The sequence below is a fragment of the Sapajus apella genome, unplaced genomic scaffold, assembly GCF_009761245.1.
Source record: "Sapajus apella isolate SASKATOON/1434 unplaced genomic scaffold, GSC_monkey_1.0 scaffold14, whole genome shotgun sequence".
In the NCBI taxonomy this organism is placed as follows: Eukaryota; Metazoa; Chordata; class Mammalia; order Primates; family Cebidae; genus Sapajus; species Sapajus apella.
Window position 1 is genome coordinate 24,742,334 of NW_022436954.1, and position 24,567 is coordinate 24,766,900.

Sequence of the window (24,567 nt, forward strand, 5' to 3'; positions counted from 1 at the left end):
GTGTCTGGCTTATTTAACTTAACATGATACCTCCAGGTTCATAAAAAATTTTCAACATCACTTCTCATAAAGAAAATTTAAGTCAAATCTACAATGTGAGTTCACCTCACTCTAGTAGTCATGGTTATTATCAAAAAGATAAGATAGATGTTGGCAAGGATGTGGAGAAAATGGAACCATACCCACTATTGGTAAAAATGTAAGTTAGTATAGCCATTACAGAAAACAGCATAGAGGTTTCTAAAAAACTTAAAAAATAGAACTATCATATGATCCAGCAATGCCACTACTGGTCACATGTTCAAAGAAAAGAAAATCAGCATGTCAAAGAGATATCTCCACTCCCATGTCAATTTCAACACTATTCACAATAACCAAGATATGGAATCAGCCTGGTTCATCAACAGATAAATGCATAAAGAAAATGTGACATATATTCACAACAGAATACTATTTAGCCATTAAAACAACAAGCAATAACTGTACTGTATATGTAGAGCAAATAGCTCTTGTATCCCCTCCACCCCAGGAATTGTCTCAAATAAAGCAAAACCTAACATTCTTGCACAAATTTCTATGTGCTATTTGCACATTGTCTATGTCTGGATCACAGTAGGCACTTTCCTGGTAAGAACCTTGTAACAGCTTTTGATGCAAACCCAGTCACTCCAGAATTTAGTAACTTAAAAATGAAACATTTATTATTGTTCACTAGTCTGTTGGTTGCTGGGAGTTCTTTTCTGGTCTAGGTCAGACTAATTGGTACTGGAGGTTTCAAAGTAGCATTACACAATGTCTGGTGATTGGCTTAATGACAGGGAAGTGATGGGATGACTTAGCCACATGTGTCCTGTTCTTCCAGGTGGTCTGGGTTGTTAATATGAAGTTCTCAAAAGCAGTAAGAGAACAAGCCCCACCCAATGTGCAAGCACTTCCTATATCTCTGTTTGCATTATGTTTGTTAATGGACTATGGCCAACGCAGATTCAAAACTCAACAGATGTTTCTTTAAAATATATGATGTAAAAATACATATTTTATCCTGAATTATATCTGAGCTACTAATACTGTGAAGAGTCCACCTTTATATACACTGGTGCTGCCTTAAATGAACTCCTTTGTCCATGATTTAGAGGGGAACTGATAAGCAGAAACTGCCAAATTCCAGATTCCAGGTCCAAGATTATAAATGACTAAGAAATGTGTCTAAAAAGGCCGGAATTGGTGAAAGCTTTAACTTGGTCAACTTTATTTCATGAGAGCATGGTGCATTAAATTGATGTAGGAAAATCTATCATTTGTTATGTCTTTTTATCTTATACATCTTTGCAATTACATACATGGATTTCAATTGATCTTTTTATATAGGAGCAGAAAATTTTCCTTGCATAAATTCAGTTCTCTAACCAGAAACAAAAATAAAAACAAAATTTTTTTTGTCTCTATTGACATTCCTTTTGTTCAAGATTCATGTAATACCCGTGAAATATTCATCATATCTATACTTAATGATTTTCTAATTTAGAAGTCATTATGCAGTAATTGAAAATATGTAGTGAAGCTCCAATTAACAAAATATTATTGTTGAATGAAGTGACAGAAAAACCCAGGCTATGACTAGAAAAAATGGAAAGATTTACAAACATAAAAATTAAATGTTCTGAATGGAAGAATACTACTGACAGATTCAAAATACAAAGATAGAACAATAGAAAAAAATAAATAAGAATACAGAAAATTAGTGATTGTTATATAAATATAAATTAGCATTTGTTATAAATACACACAGCTCTTGTGTATTGGTATTTTAAAAAGCATAAATAAATAACCAAAGCATAAGAAACAAACCTATAAACAAAACCCAGAAAATCTGGCTAAATACCATAAACTGTCATTTCCAAAAAAAAAAAAAAAAAAAAAAACGGAAATGTAAAAGGCAAAAGAAAAATATGTAAAAAAATGTTCAACTTTACTTGGAGTTATGAAAAGACAAATGAAAGCATCTGTAAGACAATTTTTCATTCTTTGTTTGGCAAGTACTAAAATCCATTTTAATACATCCAATGCTGATTACATTGATGGAAAATAGGGACTTTCATGTAATCCTGGTGGGCTATGAATATAGACTCTCTTTTTTGGAAATATGCTGAAAGTATTGATCAAAAGTCAATGACAAATATAAAGCTTGGCTTTTTGCTAAAGAAACTTAAAATATACAAATACCCTCTTCTAAACAGTAATCTCAAAAAGTTATATAGAAACAAATAACGAAAATCTGTACGAAATTATCAGAAAGCTGCTGAACTAATGCGTTAGACAGACCAAGATTCCAGAAAGAGATAACCATGAAGAAATAAGCTTATTTCTGGAACTATATTCTATATCATAGAGGCCTTTTCTGATTCCCAACACAAGAGATTTCAGAAGAGAGTGACTTCTGGGAACCAACTGAAATATTGGTATTCTAATCAGGCTAGAGAGACAAAATTGGAACATCAGTGGTCAACATCTAAAAGAAAAGGGAATAGTGTATAACTGAGCCTGAAACATAGACAATTCTCCCCTTAAGGCATTGGCTGTAATCTGCAGCTGCCCAGAAAAGATGATAAAATGCTAAGCTTAAAACCATATGAAAAAGTGAAGTAGAGATTTTAGGAATTTCATCAAGCCTGGAAGACAAAATATTGATATTTGTGACTTGCCAGAAAGAAGACTGCTATAAATAAACTAGATTTTTGGTTGGAATCTCTAGAGACTTTTGTTCTAAGAACAAATTTAAAATAATTTTTTTTTCCCAATACCTCCTTACCTCTATGGCCTCAGCCTAGAATTAGTCAATGAGAAAAATTCCCATGAGATTTGAAAGACAGCTGAGAAGTAGAGGTCCCTGATTTTTTGGGGAAAGGTCAGAAGGACAGTTGGGTGACAGATTTAGTGACTTTTAAAGACTAGGCAGAATCCAGTAAGATGGTGGCTTCCATTGTGGGGCAACTTCCACCAACAGGACATCTTTCTTAGATGTCTCACTGTGATAGAATACATTGAATGAAGTTCCATAGACATGCTGCCATGATAGAACACATTGAATGGTGTCAAAACTTTCTTAGTATTATGTAGAAAAAAAATACTTAAAGGTTTTGGGAAATAGAAATACTAGAGTAGATTTATTGTGGATACTCTACTTATATACTTCCTCATTATGTACAACAGGAGGACCTAGAGAATACTCACTTTAAATAGGCTTCTAGAAATGTATTGATGAGATTAATAGCATTTTTGAAAGGCTGCTTTGTGCCTGTAATCTGTGGTCCAGGAATCACAGTGGGAAATGTTGCTATCAAAATAAACATTCTGACCATCATCCCTCAATAGGAATGATGAGATCTCAGCATAGCAGGGGCCAGACATTGACATCTAACAACCAGAAAAAATATGGTCACAATTACCATAATAAGCATAATGAGCATAAAGGCCATAGCAGTTAGAGTTTGATTAAAAAAAAAATTTTGATTATGAATAAGGGAACATCTTTAAATATGAACAATAAGGGCAGCCTATTAATGTCTCACTTGATTTACAAAACAAAACAAAACAAAACAAAATATCTAGATCTGGTGAACTTAAATTGCTGTATTAGAGGGTCATGGTCCCTCACTATATTCTGCAATTTAATCGGTTCAAGATCCAGGGCAATGTTAATGCAGGAGAGGCAGGATTCTCCTGAAGAAGAACACTGTTACACGATATTTCATATCATATAGTCATTTTTGAAGTTCCATAATGTGCTGTGAGAATCAACATATTTAACAACTGACCAATTTCCACATGGCTTACTGACTTAGAAATGGCAGCTATTATGGTAGAAATGGCCAAATGAAAGTTCTTTAAACTGTCTCTACCTGCTCAAAGCAATACCACATTCCTGGAGGAATGCTTCTTAAAACTTGAAGATTACATACTGGCCTGGGTAGAAACAGGTGGATCTTGGAGAAAGAGTAAGATTAAAGGAAACTTAATGAGCTAATTGCTTTATTGTAGATGCTGCTCTAGAAGTAATTTTTCTGTCCACCTCATCTGGCATTTGATATACAACCATTGATCTGGTGTGTGTTAAAGTTTGTCGGCTTCCTACCTGTTACTAAAGACTACCAATTCAATTTTCTTTCATCATCTTATCATAGGGCTGAAAAACCATTAAGTATTTCACATAATACTTCTTTACCACCTTATCACAGGGCTATATCAATTCTCCAGCCTTTCATTACAAGTTAGCCTGTAGGGATATTGTTCATCTTTCATTCCACAGGATAAAGTGTTGATCTTCTATATTGAGATATCATACTGATTAGATATTGGTGAGATACACATATGACAAAGTTTGAGAAGTAAATTTTTTTACAGTTAAATTACCTAAAACTTTAGTGAAATGCCAAGGGTCTAATAGTTTAGAATACAGTAAGGTAATCTTTCCAAGTTAAAAGACAAATTGCTACACCTGACATCCACTATCACTACAAAAGAAATACAGGTACTAGAGGGCCTCTTTGTATTTTGGAGGAAACATATATTTCATTGTTGCATCCTACTTAAAACTGTTCACTGAATTATGTGACAGGGACCAAGAATAATACAGGCTTTTCAACTGATTCAGATTGTTACGAAAGCTGCTCGGTCACTCCAGCCATATGTTTCAGACAATCCCATGGTACTTAAAATGCCAATGCAGACAAAGATGTTGAAATTGATAACTTGACAGATTCTTATAGAGCCTAATAAAATATTTAAAGCAGAGTACTCTACTACTGCAATATTGGTGCATAAATTACTTTTAATTCTATCATAAAAATTAAAAGACAAAAGGATTAAAAATAACTATATCTACAAATATTTGGTAATAAATACATGTTATATAAAATATGTAAATAGTGATGTAAATTACATAAAATATGGAGAAAGTTGAAATATAGAGGTTTGTATGCAAAGTTAAGTTATCAGCTTAAAATAGTCTGTTATAACAATTAGATGTTTTATTTAGGCTAATGATAAGCACACACACACACACACATATAAAATCTGTAGTAGATACACAAAAGATAAAAAGAAGGAATCTAAGTATACCACTAGATAAAAATACCTACTTACCAAGAAATACAGAAAGAGAAAGAAATGAAGGAACTGCAAAACTGTCAAAAATTTAATAAAATGTCAATAGTAAGTTATTACTCATTAATAATTCATTAAATATAAATGGACTAAATCATCCAGTCAAAAGACAAATCGTGGCTGAATGGATTTGAAGACATATATATGCTGAAAGTGAAGGGAAGGAAGAAGCTATTCTATACAAATCATAACCAAGAAAAGCAAGGTTGTCTATACTTTTATAAGACATTAAAGATAAAACTATCACAAAAGACAAAAAGAGCAATTACATAATAGTAAATGAGTCAATTCATTAAGTGAGAACAGCCTGAACAACATAGTGAAACCCTGTCTCTACTAAAATACAAAAAATTAGGTGGGCATGGTGGCATGCACCTGTAACCCCAGCTACTCAAGAGGCTGAGACAGGAGAATTCCTTGACCCCAGAAGACAGAGGTTGCAGGTGAGCTGAGATTGCACCATTGCACCCCAGCCTGGGTGACAGAGTGAGACCCATCACAAAAGAAAAAATAAATAAAGAGAATATTATAATTGCCTACATAAATGTATTCAACATGGAAACAAATATATAAAACAAATATTGATAGAACTGAAGGGAGAAATACACAGCAATGCAACTGTAGTAGTGAATTTAGAAATCCAATCTTCAGCAATGCATGTATCATCCAGACAGAAGATTTATAAAAAAATAACAGACTTGAATAGTGCTAGAGACCAAATGGACCTAACAGACATATACAGAATGTTTCTTCCAATAGCAGCAGAATACACATTCTTTTAAAGAACACTGGGAGCATTCTCCAGGAGAGATTATTTATTAGGCCACAAAACAAGGCTTACAAAATTCCATAAGTTTGAAATTTTATCAGACATTTTTTAAACTTAATGATATGAAACTAAAATTAATAACAGAAAGAAAATATGAAAATTTTAAAATATGGGGAAATTAAACAACACATTCCAAAATAACAAATAGGCCAAAGGAGAAGTCAAAATTGAAGTAAAAAAATACATTGAGACAAAGACAAATAGACCCCCAATATAACAAAACTTACGGGATACAGCAAAAGCAATTATAAGAGGAAATCTATAGTAAGAAATGCCTGCCTTCACAATGAAGATCTCAAATTAAAAACCAAACTTTACACCTCAAGGAACTGGGAAAAGAAGAATAAACCAAGTCCCAAGTCAGAAAGAGGAAAGAAATAATAAAGATTAGAGGCAAAATAAGAAAAATAGAGAGAAAAGTAACAATAGAAAAGACCAATAAAACTAGGTTGGTTTTGCAGAAAGATAAACAAAAGTCACAAAACTTTAGCTAAACTATGATAATCAAAACTGAGAAAATATGTAAAATCAGAAACGTAAGAGGAGGCATTATCACTGATACCACAGGAATACAAAGGACCATAAGAAACTACTACAAACCATTATACACCAACAGATTAGATAATTTAGATGAAATGGATAATTTTCTAGAAAAGTACAATTTACCAAGATTCATTCATTAAATAATAGATATAAATAGATAAATAATGACAAAGTAGATTGAATCAATAATTGAAAATGTTTTGAGAAATGCCCAGAACCTGATGGCTTCATTGGTAAATTCTACTGAGCATTTAGAAAAGAATAAAACCCAATTATTTTCAAATTCTTCCAAAAACTTAAAGTGGAGGGAACACTTCCAAACTACTTTTATAGTAGTTGCTCCTCTTCAATTATTTGGAAAACATTAATATCAAAGCCAGATAATATCACTACAAGAAAAGAAAATTAAAGACCAATGTCCCTGTTGAACATAGATGCAAAATTCTCAACAAAATGCTAACAAACGTAGTCCAACAACATACTTAAAAAAAAAACCATGCACTATGAGTAAGTGAAAAATAATCTCTTGGATGCAAGGATTGTTCAACATACGAAAGTCTATATATGTGATATGCCGTGTTAAAACAATAAAGGATAAGCATCATATGATCATCACAATAGATACAGGAAAAGCATTTGACAACATTTAATGTCCTTTCACAATAAAAACTTTACTAGGTGTATAAAAATTTTCTTCAATATAAGAAAGGCCATATATAAGAAGCCTACAGCTAGCATGATTCTCAGGTGTGAAAAGCTGAAAGTATTTTTGTTGTGATTAAAAATAAGGCAAGAATGCCCATGTTCACTGCTTCTATTCAACAGAATACTACAATTTCTAGCCAGAGAATCAGGCAAGAAACAGAAATAAAAGGCATCTAAACTGGAACAAAGGGGTTAAATTTACAGGTGACATGACATGGCAAGTATACTTTAAACAGCTCGACATCATTAATTATCAGGGAAATGTACATTAAAACCACAAGATATCACTTCACACCTGTTAGAATAGCTATTATTAAAAAGGCAAAAGACAAGTATTGGCAAGCATGTGAAGAAAAGGCAACCCTGTGAACTATTGATGGGAATATAAATTAGCACAGCCATTATGGAAAACAGTATGGGAATTACGCACTAAATTAAAAATAGAGCTAGTATGTGATCCAGCAATTTTACTTCTGGGTATATATCCAAAGAAAATAGAATTAGTGTTGAAGATACACTTGTACTTCTATATTAATTGCAGTATTATTTACAACAGCGAAGCTACGGAAGCAACCTAGATGCCCAATGAAGGACAAATAACTAAAGAAAATGTGGTATATGTGCATAATGGAACACTATTCAGCCTTAGAAAATAAGGAAGTCCTGTCATTTGAAAAATATGGATTAATCTGGAGGCCACTGTGCTAAGTAAAATAAGCCAGGAACAAAAAGTCAAATCCTGCATGATCCCACTTACATGTGGAATCAAAATATTCAACATGTAGAAAGAAAGAACAGAATGGTAAACAGAGGATATAAAGGCCAGGTAATGGGAAAATGGTGGTCAGCATTTACAAAGTTCCAGTTAGACACAGGAGCAATATGTTTTGGAGATCTATTGTACAACATGGTGACTATAGTTAATAATAATTTATTGTATACTTGAAAAATGCTAAGATAATAGATTTTAAATACTTATGTGAGGTGATGGATATGCTAATTATGTTGATTTAGTCATTCTGCAATGTATACATATATCAAAGCATCACAATGTCTAAATGCATAAAAAATTTTCAATTTTAAAATAACAAATATACAAATGACATTTGAACCTTTGAAAAGTGGATGCCTGTACCATGTGGCAACCCTATTCATGAGCAGCTGTAAAAAGACAGTAATGAAGGGAACATCTTCAAGTGGGCAAAAATCTGAGAGGTACACTTGGTAGTCATTTTGCCTATAATGGGAGATGGCCAGAGACACTAAACTACAGTGATTCATAAGGAGCGTTTAGTGCTTGGTCTGAGGGTTAAAGACTTGAACAAAATTGAAAAGGATCAAGGAGATTGGTGGAATAAATATTTTGGATGAACTTCCCTAAATGGGCATAAAGTATGAGACTATTTATATGTACTGTAAAAAGCCACCAAAGATAGTATAGAAGATTGCGAAAAATTACATGGACAAAATGACTGATGATTCTGTTGATGTTAGTGAGCACTTTCCTTAGATCCCTTTATCTTTAATCAGTGAACTCTTTGTGGCAAATATGAAAGTTATAATGAACTAAGCTACATAGCATATTACTTACCATAATTGATCTGACTACACATCTTAAGTGCTAATTTATCAACAGCAGAAAATAACACTGAGACCAGGACATAGAATTATTTTCACGCAGACCATATAGATACCTAAAAGACCATATAGATACCTGAACAAGATCTATTTGTATATTCTGGAATAGATACATCCTAATGCTTCCTCCTAACTATCCTATGGAGACTTCCAGAACACCTTTTTTTCTGTCATGGTAGTCCACATACCAATGCTTATTGCCAGGAAAATCATTTTATAGAAATTCAAAAAGCAACAGTTTGTTTATACTCAAAAATTCACAGATCTTACTATTTTGCCCATAACTAGAAGGCAACTGTCCTGATAGAATGATTCAGTGCCTTTGCAGAAGACTGTTGCAGCATCAATTGAATGGCAGTGTTTTGTGGAATACAATAATGTTTTGCTACATGCTCTGAATCAGTGACTGATACATATTATTTTTGTGCCATAGTCATGATACATAGGTACAGGAAACAAAGTAAGAACATTATATGCTTCTTCCATTACCTCTGATAATCTAAGTAAGAAATACTTTGAACAAATGAAACACCAATGGTCCATTTAACTGGAAGGAGAAACAGTGCAAAGAAGAGAATTGCTGTGCCAACTGTGATGATTGATCTTATCTATAATATGAAATTAGGTTGTTACTACACACTGGGAAGGAATACGCCTGGAAAATGACTGAGATTTTCTGGGAATAATCTCAGCGTCTCATGTCTAGTGATTGCAATTAACTGAAAACTATGGTAATTCAGTACAAGAGAAACACCTAATAGTGTAGATACTTTGGTTAAAAAAAAAAAAAAAGGTGAGTTGCCTTAATCAGTGGGGCACTAGTATAGATTATAGAGGTAGAATGAAGATTAGAATAAAAAAGTTACAATTTCTATCTGCTATCATGTTAATTGCTATATTATGTATGCATTTTCTTCTTTGCTTTAATATTATTTGTATATATTAACCAATTAGTTTTCTCTCCCTCTGACTAATATGCATTATTAGAGGTTATAGCTCTCTAACTCAGTAATTAAATTACAGAGTATCAAAAAGAGATTGTGACTTCACTAGAACAAGAACAAATGTGATCTGAAGATTAGGTGGTCTTCACATCTCCTCTGTCGGGAAGAAAGTCAACAAGTCTTTAGTTTTATGTGAGATAGTTGTATTCAGCTAAGCTGAAGCATTGTTTTATTAGTATTTTTATTCAGAAATTAAATATAGTTAAAAGGAGCATGTATAGACACCATACTGACAAAAGAATGGTCTGTAATAAATTATTTTCTTCATCTAAGCATCAAAACACTTAATATTTCCCAATATTCACCTACCTATATGAATTTGGGTTACAGATTGCTCACAAGTGATACTTAATCAAAGTTTGGAGACACACATGAAGTAGAGGCCATTATTAATCTAAGCTGTCTATAGCTGTCATATGTTGTGTGGTTAGAGTGGTGATTGCCATGGCAGTTTCCAAAGATACAGAAAGTTCTACAAACACTTCCAGCTTTGCAAATCTATCCATCACATCCATTTGTGCTTGTAGTTGATTCTCAGATTTCCCCATGATTGTTTTTTCCTCCCCTCTAACACCTCAGATCAATATCATTGTAAGTTGTTTCTGATCTTTTGGCCACAGCAATCCAGACTTTCTCTTATCCAATGCAAAACACATTTGTGTAACCTGTAGTTTCTATGTGCAAACTTGATTTCCATACTTACAGTGGTTCTTATTTTCTTACTAAATCCAAATAGAGAGAATAATTCACTAACCGAATGAATAAACAAAAGTCAGTCAAATGTGAACCAATGAAGTATGTTATTAATCAATAATTATGATTGACTCAGGTGTGGGGCTGTTGAAGTTCAGAGGAGAAAAACAAAATTAAATCAGCTGGAGTGCGATTATAAGTCACCTTCAAATGCTTGTCTTAATTGAATAAGCAGTATGTACACAAAGACTACAGGGAATTTAAAGGAAGAATTTTAGATACAGTCTTTTAAGATCAGAAGCAAGACAAGGATAACCACCATCACCATTTCTGATTGTCATTGCATCTCTCTGTATACCTTGTCAGTGCAATTAAACAACAAAAAATAAGGTTGAATAATTAGAATAATTATATGGATAAAAATGATAGTGAGTTGTTAATATTTAGGTAACAGGAAGGCAAGAAGATAGTCTTCAAATGGTTTTTATTTTTGAAGGAATAACAACCAAATATACAAAATATTTTTTAGTAAAAGGAGGGTATGAGAAAGTTTATTAGTAGAATGGGAAAGTGAGTAAACTTGCGAACTCTAGTTGGTCCTCAGTACTGAGAGACAACTTGAGGTTTGTGGTCTTGAATAAAGAGATAACAATGGGGTTACTCATGTTTTCTCCAGCTATTTTCAACTGATTAAACATGCATGTGGAGATACATATGGATTTAGCAGGTTTCTGGGTGGGCAGTGTGAGTATGGGTTAGAGCAAGACAGTTCGGGAAGGGAGTAGAATAATGAAAAATCAATCCTAAATTAGGCAAAGACAAAAATGAGGACAAGAAGGGTGGACCCATTACAATAGGAACATGAAGGGAAGTGGAGACGAAAGAGTAGCCTGGAGTACTTTAATGAAGTGAGCTTGAAAAATAGGTAGTACTCAAAGAAAAAGATAATAAAATTGGAAAGTGTAGAAATGACACCATTGTTAGTTAAGAACAAGATTTGAAGAATTCTGTTGCAGGAGTTGTTACTAGATCAAAAATAAAATTAGATTATTGGAGGTAAGAAACATTTTTGAAAATGAGAGGGAGTAGATGGATTATATAAAAAGTGAACACCACAAGAATTATGGCAAAACTAATGATTGAAGTAAAGGCAGTGAAACAGGTATTACAATCTTCAGTGAATGAACGACAGTGATTGGGAAGTTAGTTGATTATAGAATTTAATGTCACAGTATTCAAACAAATCATTATTTATCTATTCGAGGAATGGGAGGAGGGCAGGTATCAACAGTTTGAAAATAACAATGAGGATAAATTAGCACATACACCTTACCCCTTGTTCTATAGCTTAAAGGGTATGAAAGAAAAAAAAGTTTTCCAGGAAGAAATGTTTTGTAACATATTATACAAACTATAATTATAATCAAATCTGTAACAAATATTGAGAGTTGAATATTCCAGATTACACTCTTTTTAGAGTAAAATTTTACTTTGAAAAGTATATATTTATAATTTTTTCTCAAAAACTTTAAACACATTTTAATTGTCTTTTTAATATGGTAATGGCCAGCAATAACCAACAATTATAATTTTTAAATTTTAGTCTCTCTGTCATCTGACAGATTTAATTCAGAATTTCTTAACTGCAAATATCTTTATCCTGAATATGTTATGATAAATAAAAATGCATGTATTATCAAACATACATTTTGATGATATGTAATTATTTTATAACAGTTCTTTTCAAACATGTTTTTATTTTATTTTATTTTATTTTATTTTACTTTAGGTGCATACTATATCTGGCATTTCTCCCCATATTATCCCTACCTGCCCTCCCCACCCCCTGCTGTCTTGAAAGATTGTTTATACTGTTCTTTATTCTCGCGTTTTACCTTCACAAACAGAAAACTAAATAAATGCAGTACATCTAAAGAAAGATCTTCTAGAAGGGAATTACAGGACTTGAGTAATTCCCCAGTTGTTTCTAAAGAACAAATTAAAATTACAGCTGACCATTTACAAATCCATAAAAGCAGATACAGCAAGTACTTGAATATTTTCTTATTTTCAGCTAATTTCTTTCAACATGATAGAAGTATAACTAATGTATTGTTTCTTCCAAAGAAAACTATTTTCCCCCAGAAATATTCTGAAATTTATTTGGGAGTAATCTATGTGAGGGTGAGGATAGAACTGAGAGAACTGTGGTGCCTGCTGGAGTCAGAACTTTGTTGTGAATAGCAACTTAGCAAATCGGCTTTGTTGTCTAGCCAGAATAGTGACCGATTTTCTAACAGCAAATACCTGGAGGTTTTCTTAGTTCTCTGACTGCACAGAAGCCCATGAGTGACTTCATGTTGCATATACTTTATTAGAGTTCTCTAAATGCTGTTGGAAAGCTGTATCAAATAAGTTATTTTTAAAAATATCCAAAAAGCTAATGAAAGCAATGCTGATAAATCCCGCCCTTGGGTTGAAAGAAACTAGACGCTGTTTACATCAAAGCTTTAAAAAGACACTTATAAGCTCATTTCTTTTAAACATTAGCTTCATAGCAATGTTTACCTCATAAAACAAATGTTCAGTGTCTTCTAATAAGTAACACTCATAAACACATACATTTTGCCTGCATAATTGTCACAGAGCTATTTGCTCCCCTTCTAAAATGATAATCTGAATGAAAATTAAAGACTTAATGAAAGCCACATTTACTATTGTTAACTAAATTAGCTTTAACCTTGACTTTCCAAAGTCTGCAACTTTTTGACAAGGATATCCGTGCAGATAAAAAAATGCCATTCCCTATCTGTCCTTCATTATGCTCCAATACTTACATCTTAAAAATGGCCTTCAAGGGATTATATAAATGGAAGAAGAAATACACAGGTACACCTATAATTACTTTCCTATCTCACAAACTGTCTTCCAAAATCTAATATGATAAAGCCCTTAAGGTTTTGGAAAATATGCTGTGTACATGTTCCAGGATACAAAAAATTTTGTATTTGATTATTGTTTTTCTAATCTTTTTTATGAAAATGTATATATAACCTCAGGAAATCAATCATACAATATAAAAATGATAATATGAGCAGAAGGTGAAAAGAGAGAAGGCTGGGGATTTAAGAGGAAATTAGAACAGCATCTTCATATTCTGCAAATAGCAGTAGTCAGAAAAAGGAACAGATATGCATTATATAGGAAAAATATTACCTTTCAACTTTAAAATTACAAATGTCTATTTGGTGTTTTAAAAAATAATTGTGTCCAGTAGCACTTAGAATTTATATCCAGTGGGTTAACTTCTTTTGTCATTGGAGATGAACAAAGAGAATATCAATTCAAAATCTTGCCACCGCAAACTCTTTTAACACTACCCATGAAGCCCTAGGTTTTATAATATTTCTTTTGTGTAAAAAGATCTACTCTTTGAGGTAACTCAATGAGCAAGTAGTTGTGGCCAGTGAAGCATGTGAGTAAGGCAACCTGAAATAGCAGATAGAGTTGGGATAGATGGTGGTTGGTCTACTGCCATTTGGCTACTTCATTGGTGGCATAAAGAACTTAAGGTAAGCTCCTTTAGGATGGCACAACTTGTATTCTAGAGTTCTTTATACCTTATTTTAAAATAAAATTTAGTTTTTTTTTATCTGTTTTCCTATTCTGATATATTTGCCTATGTTTCTGCTTGCTATAACAAACGTATTTATTCAGATACTAAAAAGCCAAATATTATAAGGTTCAAGAGGAATGGCTGGCAAAATTAAAATTTCTAAGTTATAAATATGAATGTGGTTGTCCATGTCTAAGCATACACATGGTTGGTAAAATGTCTATGTTAAGTTGTAAGCAAAGTAATTTATGAAAATCAAAGATATTATGTTAGGTTACAGTAATACCTTATAGCAGCAGTCAATCCTGCCCATGTTGTCTTTAATGAGAATTTAAATACTTATTTTAAGAATCACATTGTAATAATCAGGTCAATCAGCAAGCCCCAGCAATTAGGTTACCCAGTGTTGCCTGGTCTGTGATGATCTTGCCACCACAGGAGCAATTCATGAATAAGCAGTTGGAATAAATCTTGAATTAACGATGTGTTCTGTGTGACACACTCATGAACACAAACCTATGTATGGGTTTTGCTCCTTGCTTTTTTCCTGTCTGAACTAGGTCTTTTTCTCTTAGACAGAGTCTCACTCTGTCACCGAGTTGGAGTGCAGTGGCAAGATCTCAGCTCACTGCAACCTCCACCTCCGAGGTTCAAGCAATTATCCTGTCTCAGGCTCCCAAGTAGCTGGGACTACAGGTGCACACTACCATGCCCAGCTCATTTTTGTATTTTTAGTACAGACAGGGTTTCCCCATTTTGGCCAGGATGATCTCAACCTATTGACCTCATAATCCTCCCATCTTGGCCTCCCAAAGTGCTGGGATAACAGGTGTGAGCCACCGTGCCCAGTCTGAACTAGATCTTAGAGGACTTCAGGATCAGGCAGGCGAAAGAGGAAGAAAACTTTAAGTCGGGCAAGTGTGTGAATTCATTCATTGAAGAATACTATTTGAAAGTGGTTAATTGTTGTCCCTGTTCACCACCACCATTTTATACATATGATTACAAACACGTATACACACATGCATCCATACTCATAAGTGCAGACCTATGCACATATGTATAGACACACAGGGGATGAAGCAGAGGAGAATAGATTTCAGCTATCTTGGAAAACACAAAAAATACCAAAGAGCTACATCCTGGAGTCACTCACATGCAAGCTTTAGCTTATTCACAGCAGAAATAAAACATCTCACTAGATATCAGTGGACAATGCATTATGTCATCTGATGCCCATAAAAACACCATCCACAATTTATAGCTAGAATTCAGACTTAGAACTCTCAAATCGAATTTGATGATGTCTTCGTAATTTTGCTATGAATACTACTTCAATTTTATTTTTGTTGATTGAAAAAAATAAGTGAATAAATGTAATTGAATTGATTTTTCTATACAGCAACCAAAAGGTCTTAAATAATTTCAATTCAGTTTATAAGTGATTTGATAATTTTATTTTACATGTAATTCAATAGTCTAGTTCTTATTTGAATTTCTACCAGGTAGAGGTACTTTGGCTATATTAGAAATCATGCACTTTCTCTGACCCAAAGTAAGGATATATGTCAAGAATTTATGGCCACCTTCTGGTACTTATGACTCTATCAAAATTTCCATTTTATGATCAAGTTGATAATTAGTATCTCCAATTAGGTTTTCTTATCCACAGAGAACTGTTTTTAAAAGCTTTGTATACAATAACCAGTTAAACTTTATTTTTGCAAGTCAATTCAGTCAGGAGTATATGTTTGTAACTTTGCTAAAGAAAAATTTTGTTTATGTTTTTAGAATGACAAGAGACAGGCGACACAGGATAATTTATAAAAAAGCCAGAAGCAGTTGCCTTCATAAAATGAGGAGAGAACATACTTTTATCTGAGAGGCAAGCTGTTTTTCCTCTGATAAAGCGGCCATAATCAGATAATAAACACTGTGGCACTCGGCTAATCATTTAAATGTATTTAAAAATAAGTTACATGGTCTAAGATATTTTCTATATTCTTAATATTTTAAATATATTACTGTGTACAGTTAAAATTTAAGTAAATTGTTTTAATCTTTTAAAAATTTTTATTATAGATGTATTTTAAATATGCTCGTTTTCTTTCTCTACTCCTTTGTGAAGCAACATATAATCATTCAAAATGTATGATTCCTATAGTACAGGTAGTTACATTGAGGCTTTACCCTTTTATTATTTTTTTTTCCCATTTATTTATTTTATTGCATTTTAGGTTTTGGGGTACATGTGAAGAACATGCAAAATTGTTGCATAGGAACACACGTAGCAGTGTGATTTGCTGCCTTCCTCCCCATCACCTACATCTGGCATTTCTCCCCTTGCTATCTCTCCCCAGCTTCCCACCCCCCACCACCGTAACAAATTTTACTCACTGACGATATGTTGTCTCATAGGTCTAAAAATCTCATTTTATTTGAAAATGATGTTATAAATTTATACTAATCATAGTTTTAAAACCAAATAGTATGCTGGTTAAGTTAATTTCACATACACAAAGAAATGTAAATAAATGAAAATGGAAATCTCATTCATAAAATGAATCGTCATAATCCTAGAATGAACTTTGGCTCCATAAATATTGTCTCTTTTATCCTTAACAATGTATAACCATTCTGGGACTTTCAAAGTTTTACTTTCTCTCCCATCTGCTATGCATTTAAGTATGTATTCTTATGACCAAGAAGATGTAGAAAGTTAGCTCTTGTTAAAGAGAAAGGCAGAGAAGCCATGCAGAAATCACTGCCAGAATACTTGGGACATGAAGAGACAAAGCATGAAATGCAGTAGTGACAACGGTGAAGAATTTTGAACAAAAATAGCCTGATTCTCATTTATCTCTGATGCCCTGGGCTTCAAATATGAGAAAAATAAACTGTAGCATGGAAAACTGCAGTAGCTACAATCCAGCATGGCTATCATCCAACAGGAGCAATGGAGCAGAATAAAATAAATCAAAGCTTGAGAGATTAGAGTTTAATACCATTTGATTAAAGACAGAGAGACACTACATGCACTAAGCTTCCTATTCTGTTAAATAACACATCAGTGATTTTTTATTTGGTAGTTATATTTTAATTCATGTTCTATACATGTAATAACATTCTCTCATTTGGCACTCCAAGAATACTCATTCAATGAAAATAGTTACTATTTCTGCAAACATGGAAAGAAGAAGAAATTTTCTCTTATATTTCATTTCTACTATGAAATTACATGTAATCAAGAGGATCTTAAACATTGCCCTTAAACATTGCTTGACTAAACTCGAGGTAGTCTTCTCCCTTACTGCAGGCCTCTGACCTCCTTTTACTTTAAGCATTTATTTTATAGAACTTGTAAATTCCTTCTCCACTTCTTTGAGATATATGTAAATATTTTTATATTTCTCTTACCAGTTTTATGACCTTGGGATCTCTCTTAAGGACCTAGGAGTGATCTCTTAGAAATGAAATTATCAAAGAAGACAGGATCACTATCTCCCAGTCTCTGTTAAGGTAGCAACATAATTTCAGTAGCCTCCAATTAGCAAACATGAAAGACATAATCACAGAGAAAATTGGTAAGCTTGGGAATAATTTCTAGTGTTCAATATATCTCTGGATCAACCTCCCCCTAAATTTTCCACTAGTGTATCCCAGTACTTAAAAAAAGGAAGAGACGAAAGAAAAGGTAAAGGAAATGGAAGGAAAGAAAGCACCCCTTGTCTCTGGTTTCAGCAGAGTTGCACTCAAACTGAGTTCTAGCCTTTTTTTATTTATCATAATATCAATGGAGAAAGTATTCCCTGTTCAATAAAAGGTGTTGGGATAAATAGCTAACTACATGTCGAAGATTGAAATGGGACCCCTTTCTTATACCATGTGTAAAAATTAACTCAAGATGAACAAAAGACTTAAATGCAAAACTCAAAACTATAACAATCCTGGAAAACAAGCTAGGGAATACCATTCCAGACATACAAACTGGCAAAGATTTTATGATGAAGACACCAAAAGCAATTGTAAGAACAAAAAAAATTTTCAAGTGGGATCAAATTAAATTTAAGATCCTCTGCTTAGCCAAAAAACAAAGAAACCAGAATAAACAACCTACAGAATTGAAGAAAATGTTTGCAAATTCTGCATCTGACAAAGGTCTAATATCCAGCATCCATAAAGAACTTAAACAAATTTACAAGAAACAACCTAACAACCCCATTAAGTAGTGTACAAAGGTCACAAACAGACACTTTAAAAGAAGGCTGCATGTTGATACATATGGTCAACAAGCAAAAGAAAAACATCTCAGTATCACTGATCGTTAGATAAACGCAAATCAAAACCACAATGAGATATCATCTTATGACACTGAGAATGGCTAATATTAAAAAATCAAACAAAAACAGATGCTGGCAAGGTGGCAGAGGAAAGAAAATGCTTATGCATTATTGGTAGGGGGGGCATAAATCAGTTCAGTCATCATGGAAAGCAGCATGGCAATTCCTCAGAAAACTAAAAACAGAAATCTCATTTGAACTCAGCAATCTCATTACTGGTTATATACTTAAAGGAATATAAAGTGTTCTACCATAAAGTCACATGCATACATGTATTCATTGCAGACCTATTCACAATAGCAAAGACATGGAATCAATCCCCATGCTCAACAATGGTAGACTGGATAAAGAAAATGTGGTATGTATACACTATGGCATAGTATGCAGCAATTAAAAACGAACAAGATCATGTTCTTTGCAGGAACATGGGGAGAGCTGAAGGCCATTTTCCTGAGCAACTAACACAGGAATAGAAAAGTAAATACCGCATGTTCTCACTTACAAGTGGGAGGTAAGAGATGAGAACACGTGGACACAAAGAGGAAAATAGCACACACTGGGGACTACTTGAGGGTGGAGGATGGGAATGATGCTTGCAGCAAATCCATATGTGTCTGCAGATACCTCAATTCTTGCCTCCTCAGAAGAAGCAATTCAACTGAGGGCCATAAGGCAGAAGGAGAGATTGAGGACAGTTTTAGAGCAGTAGTGAAAGTGTATTAAAAAGCTTTAGAACGGGAATGAAAGGAAGTAAAGTACACTTGGGGGAAGGCCAACTGGTTGACTTGAGAGATCAAGTGTGCAGCTTGATCTTTTGTCTTAGGGTTTTATATGTTGGCATATTTCTGGGGTCTTCCATCCCTTCTCCCCTGATTCTTCCCTTGAGGTGGGCTGTCTGCATATGCAGTGGCCTGCTAGCACATGGGAGTGAGCATATACAATGTGTTTACTGGTGTTGTATGCATGCTCACTTGAGGCATTACCAAGTCAAGGCATTCCATCACCCCATTACCAGTCAACGTCCCCTGGAAGGTTAAAGTTAAATGCCACCATTTTGACTCTTAACACATATGCTTGAGCCCACTTTCCCTGCTCCTGAGACCTTATGAAGAACCTCCTGATCACCAGTTTCAGGCTTTTCTATTTATTGAAAGACTGCTTTTCTCTGGTGCTGGCTATATAGTCAATTATTATTTTATATAGAGTTAACAATCACTTGATCATCACCTGATAGTCATCTGACATTGCTGGTGGGGGGCTGGTGGAGCACTCTCCTGCCCTGCTCATGTCTGACTAGCTACCTACTGTAACAGAAGGAGGGAGAGGATCAGAAAAAAATAACCATTGGGTATTCAGTACCTTGGTGATAAAACAATCTGTACAACAAATCACCATGACACAGATTTACCTGTATAACAAACCTGCACATGTACCCCTGAACCTAAAATAAAAGTTAAAAAAAAATTTCCTTGGCAACTTAACTTTGCCTGGTATGATGCTTTCCTTGGCCTAATGCATTTTGCATCATCATAAGAACATACAGCCATTATTCATTCATCATTCCTTGATTCAGAACACTAATTTATTCCTTAATCCTTTAAATATGTTTTTACTATTTTAGAGTGCCAGAGTCTTTGGAATACATTGAGACATAAAGAAGAAATAATCTTATTACTGATATTATAGTAACCAGAAATATTTGGTCTCTATTTTTAAAGTACATTTGATAAGCAAATATTGTTTTTGGAGATAATTACTTAACCAAAGCTAGCCATTCATGGTCTACCTAGAATATACTTTTTTATTTTTATTTCTTTACATATTTTATTTGCCTGTTTATTTTTTCTTGTTTTATTCTAAGTGGGAATCCAGAAAAGTACCCAAAGCCTTTGAAAAAGTCTAAAAACAAATGAAAAAGTTGGATTTTGTTCATTTATTTTGCACCACGAGAGAATAACTTTTGTTCTTTACTTGTAGCTATTTAATTGTTCACTTCATTTAATGTTCTTTCAGATACAGGTATGGAAATACACAAAACTGAATAGGTGCTTAGTCTTTCTATTCCTTACTTTTTAGAAAGAAATATCTAACTTAAGTTTTATATATAATTTGTTTTGGGCAAGCAGTATATTACACAGTATATTACACCAAAAGCATATCAGCCATATTATCATATAGCTTGATTTGGAGACAGGCAAAGTGACTGATATTTTGAATTTGATGCAAGTATAAAGAGAGATCTTGTATTTTAGGGCCTAAATCGTACCTCACAAAATGAGAGCACTCCCCGGGTAGATAGATTTCTGATAGATATTATGCATTTTATCTAAAACAAATATTCAACTTGATAAAGCACATTCATAGCGGCATCAATTCTAGGATAATAAACAACTTACCCATTCTGAGGCTGTGAGAAAACAAAAATCTACAACCGACCTGTTAATAATAGCTATTTAAAAATCTTAAAAACTTGGGGAATTAAAAGGTAGATTTTGACAAGACTCTAGGGAAAATGTACCATTAAACATATGTCTAACTTTATTTTTTTAAAATTCAGTGAAATATCTTGAAGAGCCTGGAGAATTGGGAAAAAATTTGGCATACCTGTATGTGTTATTTCCTAACTGAAGGGTAGGTAAAAGGATAATTGGTGAAATCTGTAAAACAGATCAATACTTCTGGAAGAAGAAAACCAAAAAGGCCATTTACCGTTTACCCCAGCTAGAGAAAGAACCTAATCAGGTTAAAGATGAGAGAAATAGCGTTTTGTGCAGGTTCTGATTGTGAATTTTCTGGCTCAATAATGAGAGAACCAATGTACACATGAATAAAAAAACCAACAAAAATTGCTGAAAAGCAGCAATGTTCCCTGGTAGATTTTTAATGTAAAAAAGGGAAGCACATTAAGAGTATAAAAAGAATGCTCAATGCAGAATTATTTTTAATAGCTAAAATCTCTAAATTACCTAAGTGTTCAACAATAGGAGAAAATGATTATGTAAATAATGGGTTAGTTGTAATGAAAAAATACTAAGCAGATACGCAAAATCATGTTCATAAAGTTAATGACACAGAAATACTCATATAATTTAAGTGACAAAAGCAGCCTAGAAAATGCAATTTATGCTTTTAACATGATTAAATTATATATATATATATATATATATGTACACATATAAATATTAGAATTTAAACCAGAATCAAAATATTATGCTTCTCTTGGTGTAGAGATCATAAGTTTTTCTTTCTTCCTTTTATCTCCTTTTCAAATTCTCTGCACTAAAAAAATAACTGCTTCTGTAATTAGAAAAAAAAATAAAAAATGAATAAATAAATAAAATGTGTTAAGACTAAAATTTTTTCCAACTTGTAAGCTAAAAAGCTAGCCTGCCACAGCTTCATGGATGCTGAGTCAGAGGCAATGTGCTTTATTACTCATGACAGCAGCAGACAGCATGAGCTTCATGGTCTCATTGGCCCCCTTAGCACCCAAGTCCCACAGGGGTGAGGAGCAAAAGTCTGAGTACATGGGGTCTGTTAGTAGCATACTCCAGGAACCCTGAGTTTAAGAAACCTGCATCTTTTGGAGCTTCTAGCAAGCTTGCCTAAAATTTGTCCCAAAGGGAAAGATTATGTTTATTATACCCTTCAGGAAACAAGTCTGCCTTCTGCCTCAAATGGAGATGTTATCTCTATCTTCAAAGCTGTGTACTATTAAAAAAAAATCCTTGAAATTGCAGCTTGCCTAAAGCATCCATTGCCTCTTGTTCAGACCATGTGCCAAAAGTTAAGAGAGTCATTGGAAGTATTGTTTCCCAACGGAAGAAACATCCAAAATCAGTGTCTACTATGTCCTTATATTCTGAACTTGTTGACAAAAGGAACAGCGCCCTTAACTTATTGTTGTTGCAGTTATTAACACTGACATCCCACTCCCTGAGTCTGCAATAAAGTTCTTCATACGACAGTACTAGAACTTGCATTACAATCATAGTAAGGATCTGTGACCTCTTGTGACACCTGCATTTCACTGCTAAACAAACACTGGCTTGTCCTTTGGTTATTACAGGTGATTTCCTGCATCTGTTTCTCTCCAAAGGAATCCCTGAGTCAAATAACAGATCTGATCCCTGGAACACATACTGAGGGGAAGGTGGGATGAGGATCTTTGGGTAACCAACCTACTTCATGAGTCAGAATGTGAATAGGCAAAATACCTTTCCAACATTACTAAGATATATTCTCAAGCCAGAGTCCATAAAATTAAAAAATAGTCTATTAGGTAGATAAAATGAAACTATCTGATATTGGTTCATGTATTAAAACCCCTTCTTCCACAAATGAGAATCCTCTATTGCTCAAAAGGATCCCTCACATATCTAAGTTCATTATTAAATCTTAATTATTTGTGACATTAGAGAAGTTGGATTCTACTCCTTATATTCTTTGGTCTGTGCTTTAGAGATCTAAGTTAAGTTAGCAGGCATAACACAGACAAATGTCACACTATTTTTACCATAACTGTAACTTAAAAAAAATCACTTGATCCAATGATTTTTATTTTCGCTACTACTAGCTCTATCTTTACCAGCATTCTGTTTGAAAAGAAATCAGAGCTAAAACAGCATTCTGGCTTCCTAGAAAAGTCAATAAATGGAATAAAAATATTAAAATCACACAGTTTTTTTTGAAAGTGGTCATTGAACTTGGTGCTTTAATGGAAATACAATAATTTACCATTATGGTAATTTTCAGAATTTGCAAACACCTGCAAACACCAAACATTCATTGGGAAAATGAAGAAAATTGTAAAGTGTATGATGATTATGCTAGCTTTTTTAAATGTCTCTGTTCATATCACCTGCTAAATAAATGATTATAAATTTAGTTAATGATTATTCTGGAACACAGGTTGATATGGTTTGGCTGTGTGTCCCCACCCAAATCTCATCTGGAGTTGTAATCTCCACAGTCTCCATGCATCGAGTGGGGAAACAGGTGGGAGGTGATTGGATCATGGGGACATTTTTCCCATTGTTCTTGTGATAGTGAGTGAGTTCTTATAAGATCTGATTGTTTTCCCTGCTCTTGCTGGCTCTCTCTTATCTGCCACTATGTAAGACATGCCTTTTCCCCTTCCACCATGATTGTAAATTTTCTGAGGCCTCTTCAGCCATGCAGAACTGTGAGTCAATTAAACCTCTTTATTTTATTAGTTACCCAGTCTCGGGTGTGTTTTTATAGCAGTGTGAAAACTGACTAATATACAAATCTTCCCTTTTATTCATTCTACTGACCTAGCAACAGTTAATAAAATGCTCTCCATACCAAGGACAATGTTTGCTAGATAGATGAGTTAAAAAATTTCTATTTTTAACATTGACATTTTAAAAAAGTTAATATTTTTGTCTACAGGAGAAAAGTAGATCTGAATATTATTTCTTTAGATTGAAGTGTGGATGTATTTTTCCCTTCTGTGAGGGAGAATTTATCACTACATTTAAAGAAAAATAGTGTCATCTTTTTTTTTATTAATAAAATGTTGTTTAATACAATAACAATTTAGTGGCAAGAAGAAGAAAAAATGTAGCTTACGTTGCTCCAACTCTTAGTCCCTTTATTCACCCAATCCACAAATATTAACTAAGTTAATGTTAACAACTTCAGAGGTTCTCAAATTTACATACTTATAAGCTGTTTAAGTTTAGGCAAATCAGTGTAATTTTTTTGTTTTAGACTCCTCATGTGTAAAATGTGGTTAAAACAGTACCTACATGTTATGATGGACGTTAGAATAAATTAAACCAACCTATATATAGAACTTACAGTAGTAACTAGATCATATAAAAACTCAATAGTATTTGGCTATTGTTATTTTTATCATTTTTACTCCTTTCTTGGAGTGCTCTTATAGTCTACTCACTAACTAAAAAGTCTACTTTCTTTTCCTCTCCCTCTTTTTTCTTTTCACCTGCTGTTTTCATCAAAGTAACCTGTCTAAAGTGCAATTCACATCTTTCTTGCTGAAAACACTTC